An 11,089-nucleotide genomic window follows, 5' to 3' on the forward strand; every position below is an offset into this window, starting at 1 on the left:
GACAGACATACAGACAAACATACAGACAGACATACAGACAGATACCAGGGCCGGAGGCTGCTTCCGCAGAGCGGTGCGGCCGAAGTACCGTGTTTGAGGGGGGTGTGGGGTCCTCCCCCAGAAGATTTTTGGAATTTAGACGGCAAATCCTGCACTCTGGGCGACTCCCTGTACAAAATCATACATCGAAAAACTTTATCTCCCTGGTTTTGGACGTTCCACGTGGACGGAATTTTTGGGAAGTTGGTACGGCCATGGCCGTACCAGTGGCGCCGGCCCTGAGTCAGGGTCACACAGACAGCTATCTGCTAAGGGTCAGTGTACACCGGAAAAGTAGTCGTCTGCGAGACGTGCTCAGCATCCGGGATCCACTGCTATTTTTTCGTAAATACGAAATTGTAGTGCGTGCAAGATCAATCTTCCACATGAACAGAGCATAGCCGAGTGGTTTCTTAATTATTAATCCTTGTAGGAGCACGTGAACTTTGCTTACACGTCAGCATAGCCGCGTCAGTATAGCCGCGTCTGCATAGCCTTGTCAGCCACTGAGAGGTTGTCACAAAAGCTGTTTTGCCGACCTTGAAACGGACATCGTTCATTAGGGTGGGAGGGGTGCGAGCCAAAATTGCAAGTCGACCGACACTGCACAACATGTGCATGTGCATGCGTGCAATTTGCCAGTTCCAGCATGCACACTGTGAAAATTTCGAATTTCGGGGGGGGGGGCAGAGTATGAAATGAACGATATTCGATTCCGGAACGACGAACAAATGTTCTGCGACTAACCGTAAGTTTCGTAGTTTTGTCCCAGTCTTTTTGCAGGATTGAGCATTTCCAGTACACGATCACAAAAAATTGGAAGTGATTTTTTGTAAAATGGGATACGAAACCAGATGATACTAATTTTAGCAGTTGAGGGAATAGAAACCCAATGATGGCAATTCTTGAGGACCTACTTGGAGTAGAATCAGTCCAATGTGCATTTCCAATGCAGGCGGCACAGAACACATAAGTATGGCTGGTAGCACAGAATGCACAGCTCAAATTATTATGCGCTCATTGATTCAACAACAATGCGCTGCTTTCTCAGTCACTATTTCCGAGCTGGAATTTAGTTGTTTGCACGCACGTGCAATCTTTCCGAGCGCATATCGCAGGAGAGTGTCAATATTGCTTCGATCATGACCGGCTTCTACGCGTCACCCATAGGTCAGAGTAGACTGGAACGCACATTATTCACTACTACTTACTAGTACTACTACATTGGAAAGGCTTCCTGTCTGAAGCCTTTCCATACTGGTACTCGATGTTCCAGTTTTGTGAGACGAGAATGGCACGAGATTTAGTGTACCGCTGAGTGTACCGCTATACACGTGGTCGACACGTTATCGACACGTTGTTGATACTTTTTTGACACGTGACCCCGTCAGCGGTCTGCTTTGTGCCAATGCCACTCGGTAAACGCCGATGTCGCGTGACGTGACGGGAAGGAGAACTACACTTGCTGTTGTTTGGCTTTTATTTGGAGCTACCGAAGTCGACGAAGTCGAACGAGGACGACCCTTTCCGTATCCCGTACTTCAAAGTGCCATTCATGGATATCTTCTGCACCTGGAACGGCCCCGTAAACGCTGTCGCGTGGGCGGACTGAATGCGCAGGGCAAAAAGAATTGCTGCAAAGACGTCCGCTCTAGGCCTTTGGAGACATTGTGGGAACTCCTTCCGGTACCCCCGTATCGCAAAGTGCCATTGATGAATGTCTTCTGCAACTGGAACGGCCCCTTAAACTCTGTCCCGTCCGCCAACTGAATGCGTAGGACAAAAAATATTGCTTCTGCAAGTTTCTGGTGTATGGTGGCCACTTCTTTGCTTGTCACTTTGTATAATATTACATTCTGTATTCGCTGCTTCCATGGCGTGGTCTGCAAACTGCAGTCCTTGGGCAAATGTCATGTTTGCTATGTTGTGCTTTGGCCGTCAGCTTGTCTACACGTTGTACTGTAAGACATGTATATATAACGAGGAAGCAAATCTAACGTTTTAACGGATGACATTTCTTCGTTATAATAAGATCCGTTGAGGCCGTACTGCTTCATATATGCTGTGTGTGGATATGGCAGAATACTGCAAGATCGTTAACATATTATTATTATTTAATAGACACAATCTCATAGCATATCTTCTCGTTAACCTTTGAATTTTGGATAATCGTTAAATTTGCGCCTCGTTATAATAACATGTCTTACAGTAGTTGAATTATTTTGTTTCACAACTGACTTCCTCAAGTACGGTGGCTACTGCTTTGCATGGCATTATACATGAAGAATTTCATTTCCTGTTTGTGTCGTGTGCATGTGCGTATGTGTGCGTGTCTACGTGCGTGTGCCGTGTGCATACGCATGTTTGTGTATCTGTGTGCGGGGTAGCGAGGCGGGGAGGGCTGGTATGTATCAGTGTGTTATTGCAGTCTCATGGCTACATACAGTACATCCCGCGCGTGGTCATCATGTTTACCTTCGGGGTTGGGGTGGGGAGGGAACGGAAAAAGAACTGAAATTATCCGTATAAACACCGCTCTGTGAGCGGTTCTGAAAAACCTTTACTGGTGCTGCCCTGTCGTAAAAGTTAGAAATTAGAACTGGCCCATTGTCCCTCCAAATGCGAACTGATCCACCTAAATCGCGAATGACGGGACCTGAACGCACCAGTAGCACGAGGTTCCTACCTTTGGATGCAGATGGGGCCGTTGGTCCGGACCATAGGCCATGTAGAGGGGACGGCTCGATACCGGGACGCTTTGACAGCCAAATTTGTATAGACCCAAACCGATCATCAGCGTTGATTTTTCACTCGAAATATGTTTGTGGAAGGAAACTGGCATGTTGAAGTTTGCTCTGGGGCCAGAGTCAATAGAACTGAGCCACTCCTTTGTGTTGACCCATTGCCTCCAAGTTGCCCAATTTTTCGCTTCAAAAAAGTTCAAATCAGAAGTGGCTCCAAACCGGACAAGTTTTAGAGTGCACGTCAAATTCACTCTGGGTCTGAAATTAGGTAATTGCTATCGCTCCACGACGGCCAGTACAGAGTAACAATAAGCCTTGTGTGTGCTTCCATTAGTTTTCATTGGTATGCGGTGCTTTATTGGCGAGAGGCGAGCCGCTGTTTACCTGCGACAAGAAGTTGTTTTTTCGAAAGTCGTAAAACTCAAGTCGCAGTGCAAAGCAACACGTCAAAAACTCACCTGCTTTGTATGGCGCTTCTGGTCATTGCAGAGCCATGAAATTTTGGCTCGGAGTATAACACATCGTAGTCTCACTGTGACATATGAGCCCGAGCGCGCTAAAACATGACCGCAGCTTTTTTTGAAAAAGTCGAGATAATCGCGATTTGAATTCCGCGGCAAAAAATACGAAGTGCAGTGCAACGCGAGTCGCTGTTGTTGTTCTCCTCGGTCGACTGGACTGTTCCGGATGCAATTCTTTGCTGCAAGCTAGTTTATTTGTTTGAGTTTGTATTCCATGTTGCGCTGAGTCGCCTAAAACTGACTGTCATCGATGTATCGACAGAAGAGCCTAGTAGTAGTAATGTACTGCGGAGCGGAAGAAGACGACATCATCGCACTCCATGCGCAGGATAAAATATTTTGAGGATTCGGGTCGGAAACAGAAGGAAGACGATGATGGCTACAGCGACGAGTCATTTGAGGTTGACACTTTCATCGAGCGTAAAAAGAATTGATGCTGGTAGTCCCACGATCTGCAGTGACGAGGAATTTTACTCTGATGACAACCTGGCAAGCGATTGGCATCGACACTGACTTGGGAGGTGAGTCGGCCGATGATTTGGCCAGAATGGACATCGCTGCACATATCCGGAACAATGCCAGTATTGGTTGCAAGTGCAAAAACAATCAATGGACTCTGCTGCTCCCTCAACTTGCTCAAGTCGATAATTTGAGTACCCTTATGCGGAACATCGCTAGCATGAGCAGTATGCAGCGAAAGCAGTACTCTCTGGCGAGCGGAGAAAACCGTGTACAGATGGGCTTTGGTGTGGGGGATATGAGTGCGACGTCTAGTATGTTGAGGAAGACTGTGTGCAGCAGTGTATACTGTATATCTGAAAGTACAGGTGAAGTGTGATGGAGAGGACATGGAGTGCCAACTTCTTCGGCCAGCTACAGATGTTGACCGTGTTTTCGCTGGCGGTTCTCCAGTGGTGCTTCAAACAGGAGGTATTTCGGACACCCAGCTCAGCTGTCTATAGACAATTTGGATGTGGCTGAGTACCTGTCAGCTCATGCTATAAGACCCTGGACAGAGGAATTGACCCGTAAAGGATGAACCAAGGGGCATATCAATTGTGTGCAAAAATGACAATCCCATTGCTGTGCATAGAATTTCGCCGTTTCAACAGTGCTGCATATAATACCATTGTAGCAACACTTAGACATGTCCGATCAATCCAAAACTTTCAGACAGTGAACATTAGGTGTGTTAGATCATTTTTCAACAAACAACTGAAAATCGAATTTTTGGTCAGTGGTCATATTTTAGCGTGCTCTGGCTCATATGTTTTCTAATCAAAATACCAAGAGAGAAGGTGAATATTGAGTCCGTTCCGGTTTGCAACCTACCGTACTGGCAATATATGTTGCCGCGTAACGCAGGGGGGTGCGGCGTAACGCGCGACCAGGCTAGTGCGACAAATTTTCGTTGCGTTCGTAACGCGCGTCCGGCAGGGTGCGGCGATCTTTTCATTGCAGTTTGCAAAAAATGATGCGGCAATAGCAAAAAAATGATGCGGCAATAGCAAAAAAGTGATGCGGCAATAGCAAAAAAAGGACTGCGGCAATATAGAAACCTGTGTAACGGCTCCTGTGCGACTTTGCACGTAACGCCCTGCGTGCAGTAAACATGTGCCAATGTAACGCTTCATGGCCTCACTGCGACCATATATATTGCCAGTACGGTATGTCCTATTTGAAACCGTCCCCTCTACTGTACTAGCGGTAGGTGGTGTTACCCTATGATAATTGCTGTGATCCTGCGGCCTCCCGACCTCGTGCTACTGGTGCGTTCGGGTCCCGTCATTCGCGATTTAGGTGGATCAGTTCGCAATTGGGGGGACAATGGGCCAGTTCTAATTTCTAACTTTTACGACGGGGCAGCACCAGTAAAGGTTTTTCAGAACCGCTCACAGAGCGGTTTTTATATGGATAATGCTAGCATACTGAATGTCCATTGCAGTGCATCACTCACCCCTGGCGCTAAGGCGATTCAAACGGCAGGTGAAGGCCACGGTGGGCGAGAGGCAGCGAGTGAGTTGCAGACGCCTGATCAGCGCCGCTAAGTCAGTTGGCGCGGCTGAAGGCAGGAGTAAACAGTGGAGCCGCGTAGATCAATTCTTCTCTTCTTTCCACACCGTCACGATGTTTTTCTCAATACCCTACTTGAAGTAGTTGAAGCAACAATTTATAATAGTTCAAAATAGTTCGGCAACAACACTGCAACAGTCAACACTGGCTAAGTGCATGCAGGATCTAGGAACGACGAGTGCCTGTATGAGTGTATGTCAGTCCATTCCATAATAAGTGTGCACTTTTTTCCAGTCAAAGCCAAAGGGCCAACATGTTAACACCACACGCTGCACTCTTTTCCATCCAGTCAAAGGGGCATTATGTATTCCCCATGGATTCTACCAAGAGTACACATTGGTTTATGCACTCTAAGTTGGTAGCACACAATAGTTTCGCACAAAGTCTCCGATCGAGCCCCCCAAGCTGAGGGCCGGCCCGGCCCGCAAAAGATCTGCGATCGCTTGCAGATTATGATGCCTTTTATATCTTTCTCCCTAGTACTTGTACTAGTAGTAGTAGGCGACTCTAGCTAGTCTAGGCTAGATCGCGCCGCGGGGGTTTTTCTGAAGCGATGACATCACTGACACTAGATCTAGATTACCACAGCTACAGACATAACAAGCTTGAAGCAGCTAGACGAGTATTGCAGTTTGAGTTTCTAGCATTAGCACAGCAGGGCTCAAACGAGTAGTTCGGTTAACCGGTTGCAGACGGGTTACGATAACGGTTTATACGCAGTAACGTTTCTGTCAATTTTTCAAGTACTAGTAATCATGGTAATACTAATAGCAAGAGTACATAAACCTACTTTTTTGATTCTACATGTAGGCCAGCGCCAGCCTGACATGGGAATACCCCACGTGGATGCGTTGAGATGATCAATAACTAATAATTATAGTAGTACTAGTACCACACTGTAGTGTGAAGTAGTAGCGCCACACGTAGATCTACACTGGATCACGGTTCATGATCAACACTTCCAGGCATTATGCATATGCGCATGATTACATGCAGTAGATCTACACGTGACATGACCAGTGTTCGTGTCAGTGATGGCCCAGTGATGGGAAAAGGATCGCCTGGTGCGATCCAGTAGTACTACTAGTACTAGTACTAGTACTAATAGTGAGTATTAGTTACTCACTGTACTGTAGTGTAGACTACAGACAGTGTAGTCATGTAGTACTAGTAGTAGTGTAATACTACGGTAGTAGACCTACAACAAGTACAGACGACCCTCACATGACATAGTCATCATGGTCAGACTCATACTCTTCACCCCATTTTTTGAAATCGCGTTTTTTCCAGGTTTATCATCGGCAATCGATGGTGGTGGGTATCACAAGGTCACACAGAAAATTTTATTGAAATCCACAGTGATACCACTCAGATATGAAGGGTTGAAGATAGGCAGTTGGATGAGGCTAGATCAATATATTTGTGGCACCAACAGCATCTCCGAAGTATCATCAGAGGATATAGTCACAAAACATCAGAGTGTTTTTTTCAAGCACACATCACTCACTTACACCGACAACCCTGAATGGATCGAAACAATACAGATCAAAGTTCAGAATAGGCAAGAATACGGCAATTGTGACCGCAATCACTATAGCAACTCCATAGCAACCCATAGCAACGCCATAGTAACCCATAGTAACAGCTTCAGTTTGCTGTGAAATGAACTGATAACGACATACTGGCAGGCTCCAGCGGGTACAAAAGCGTAAGAGTTATAAAGACATTCTTCTGGCACAAAAACAACAGTGAACTTCCTCGTTGTACGCCGGACACCGCAACGTGGAGGGTATGTACGAGCGCGCGCGCGAATTACTGCACAGGACATTCGTGCTCACAGTCATGCCACTTCAAGTGATTCCAAGTTGGCAAGAAGTTCTTCAGGACCTCTGTTGGTAGCTTCTTTCCATGGTGTGATATCTGCCTCCCTATCCTTCAACTGCTCCATGCAGCAGTCATGAATTGCCTGCTGGTGAGCTTTGAAATGTTGGTGAAGCGTGCCTGGCTGCGTTTATCAAAGCATCCCCTCATCAGAGGGTTTCTCCAGCAGCCACTGTGCCTTTTGATTGTTCGTAAACATCAGTAGGCCTTCCAGCGCAACCGTGTCAAAACTTGGCTTTCAGTACGCTTTGAGGATTCGCCCAGGTAGGACGACGCATCGTCGTTCTCCTCCGCCTAAAGCGCATACTTCTCAGTGCCTACGTACATAATGTCTCCTTGCGCAGCGATGCGCAAACTCTGGTAAACAAGAACTCTACTGTTTCCGAATGGAAAGACGACGCTGAAGACGATAAGCAACGTTTCAAACGCGAGCAAACAACAGTTCTTTGTCACGGAAAAAAACTCTTGCTGGTAGTGTACGTGATCCACAACTCGCAAAAATGTACGCACTATGACGTACATGTACATGTATGCGGGATCTACTGAAAGCTGAACGTCAGAGCAACACCATGCGCCCAACTATCAGCCCGTACAACGAAGCATAGCGCGTACCTGTACAGTTTAGCGCATGCACTTGACTGGTGCCACGCAAGTACGCACTCTCACCTCAGCAAATTTTGACAGGTCCTGTCACGTGACTGAAGTGCCTACAGGCTCGGAGTGAGTCATAGTGACCGTCATACTCATCCTCCAGGGGCGTGCTCGGCCCCCCAACTAGGGGGGTGCACGGGAGCCGAGGGGAGCCCCCCGGCAATTTTCTGCAATTTGTTTGCAACCTTTCTTGAATTTTAGAGCATATTTGCATACATTACAATTGCAATTACCCAGATTGAAATTTTTTGGGGGGTGCACGTGCCCCCCGTGCCCATCGCCGAGCACGCGCCTGTCCTCGGTACTCATACAGTCATAGGATGAGGCTAAAATCAGCGAGGCTACAGAGCACAGTCATAAATGACTATGTCCTCGGTGATTCCCCTCCACGAGTCGGTACCCTGCACGTAGCAATCATCTGATCATGCATGCATGGTAATGGCACTAGCATTAGTTTGTATCGTTGTTGTTGTACTGAATAGGGCTTGAAAGTGCTACGTCACAGCATAGCAACAATTTCAAAAATTCAAAAACTGGATCCACTTGGATCCAGTTTTTGTATGGATCCAAGCACATTTCAAGCGGTCTTACCCACAGCATGGTGATGCAGCCAGTGAAACTGACTGATTTGGCTACTGGGGGCGGGGTTACAACTGGTCGCGAAATAAAAGTCACACCTGCATGAGACATGAGTGGGTTGCTATGCACCCACATACTTAGGCAATAGCAAAGAGTTAAGTCACACCTTAGTGGATCCAAAAATAGAAATCTGATGTCAACTTACTACTCCCTGGCCGTTTTGACGTCATCACTTTCAAGCCCTATTATGCTCTCCATTATGTCCATAATTATTATGCCAGCGGACATGCTACAGTCATTATGCTACAGTGATTATGCTGGAATTATGCCAACGATGGTGCTATACTGTATGCTGAGGTCCAATCCAATGGTATGGTGAACTCAGCACAAACAGCCCTTGGCGGATTATTCTCGATAAATTGCTGAATTTTGCTTTCCAATATGCCTACACTGTAAATTATGCCAGCGATTACATTATATTATGTACCATGAAGTATACTGAGAGTGCTTTTTCTGCATCGCCACGGCAAATTCTCGGGATTCGCCTTGGTTTTTCGGGATATGTCTTTTTTTTCCAAAATTCCATTTCCAACTTGTTTGAAATGATGAAGCGGAGGTTTTTCAGCGACAGTTCATGGAAGGAGTACTAGTAGATCCACTGGTACTACAGGCTATGGCAGCACAGAATCAATAACTGAATAAGGACAACTAGACACAGTCACTTGAAGTGCTCCCAGAACAATATCAAGACTTGTTTCGTGTACAGTGATTTTCGGGACAATCGACAGGGATTTCGGGATAGCGGGAGTTTATCCAAAAATGCGGGATAATCCTGAAAAACTCGGGATACTTGGCAGGTATGGGATTATTATACATTATGCTGGAATTACATGTATGCCAACGATGGTGCTATACTATGCTGCCATCCAATCCAATGGTATGGTGAACTCAGTACAAACAGTCCTTGGCGGATTATGATCGGTAAATTGCTGAATTTCCATAATGCTCAAATCATGCTACATTATGCTGGAATTATGCCAATGATGGTGCTATAATAATTGTACCCTTGCACTAGTGTTGCACTTTGCAACGTTACAACGACTGGCACCATGAGTCATGACTGCACGGCTTATAAGAGGTAACAGTCACCAGGTTATTGCTGGTAACATGCCTAATATGCCTGGAGCATAAATCTTCAGCCAGCATCGTAAGGTTATGCCCACCGTCTGGTCTAAGAAGACCTTTTACGCCAGGGCAGAATTTTAAAAAATTAAGAAAGAAATCCCAAGATTATGCTAATACTTTCCATTATGCCCACCCAAATTACGCCAGCGATTATGCCAGATTAGACATCCTTAGCAAAAGTACGATAACGCTAACTTTTACGGTACTCACTCCCAGCCGTGACAAAAGACGTTATCGGATAACGGAAAAACGTTACAGAGCTCAAAATAACGGGCCGACGTTCGTTATGGAAATTCTGCAAAAAATGCAAAAACTCGCATTGTTTTGTTAGGGCCTGGTCAGACTGCGGCAAAATCGAAATAATCCTAGGATTATAATCCGAATCTCCATAGTAACTTGCCGCCAGAGCGGCAAAAGCGAGAGTTGACGCTCCAAAAAAAAAGCAAGAATGGACCACGCTTTTCCGCTCCAAACAGGATTTGACGCTGATACGCCATTGACGCTGATAATCACTGATTTTTTCATCTCGATATCGAGGAGCTAATTGGCCACGGACAGCAACAAAACTCATAAGGATGGTTGCAAGGATTGCACTGAAGGTGTTGGCGATCCCCAAGGAGAAGGAATTTGACGTCGTTCGTGGAGATTACCACTTGACGCTCGAAATGAAGTTTGAATTTTCACTCTCCCCACATGTGTAGTGTGATCGCGATTCAAATGCTGGACGCTGTTCTGTTTTCGTCAGGCAACCAAAATTTGCCGCAGTCTGACCAGGCCCTAACTGGCGGGAGATAAAAAGCACGTCGACGTGCAGATCGAGATGAGATCGAGAGTCGAGATTGCTTCCTCTTGTGACATTTAGCTTTTTGGCGAGTTTTGCCTTTCAGTTGACAATTTCTGCGTCCTCTGCTTCGTGCCGTTCTCCCTCTATCCCATCTGGGAAACAAAGGACCAGTTCCGCGGCACTCCTGAGGAAGAAATTCATCGGCCTCTCCCAGACGTGCTGGAGAACCCTTACAGTCTTCGGTGCTGCGTTTAGGAAAGGGTTTCCAAGGACCTGGGAACAGCGAAAACTCATGTTCGCCGTGCTTTTGCTATTCCAGAGTAAAGGACCTCGCCAAGGTATTCTTTCGGAACGACAGCAAACTAATCCCTGGTTCAAAATTTTGAATTTCCCGCATCTGTTTCCACGAAAATTCATATCGCCATGGTTGTCACGACTACTTCGTCTCAACTATAACGTACTTTGTGCTAAGGGAAAAGTCAGCTTGAACGATCCGAAGTACGGAAAGGTTTGCGTTTACGTTAGCGTTTTGTTAGCTAAGGATATCTATTATGCTGGAATTACATTGTATGCCAACGATGGTGCTATAATACTACTTGTATGCTGAGGTCCAATCCAATGGTATGGTGAAC

General features: G+C 46.2%; 1 protein-coding gene across 3 annotated transcripts in view; it reads right to left on the minus strand.

Moving 5' to 3' along the window:
• LOC135811411 (polyglutamine-repeat protein pqn-41-like) overlaps nucleotides 1-5,467 on the minus strand; it is a 34,713-nt gene extending 29,246 nt beyond the window's left edge. For 2 of the 3 annotated variants that reach the window (XM_065324649.1, XM_065324647.1), the window contains exon 1: nucleotides 5,262-5,466. The gene's annotated coding sequence lies outside the window, so the exon portion shown is untranslated. Of the gene's footprint in view, nucleotides 1-5,261 lie in introns of all 3 variants that reach the window. The other variant, XM_065324648.1, reaches the window with a different exon arrangement.
• Between the last annotated feature and the right edge of the window lie 5,622 nt (nucleotides 5,468-11,089).

Source organism: Sycon ciliatum, chromosome 3 (genome assembly GCF_964019385.1).
Source record: "Sycon ciliatum chromosome 3, ocSycCili1.1, whole genome shotgun sequence".
NCBI lineage: Eukaryota > Metazoa > Porifera > Calcarea > Leucosolenida > Sycettidae > Sycon > Sycon ciliatum.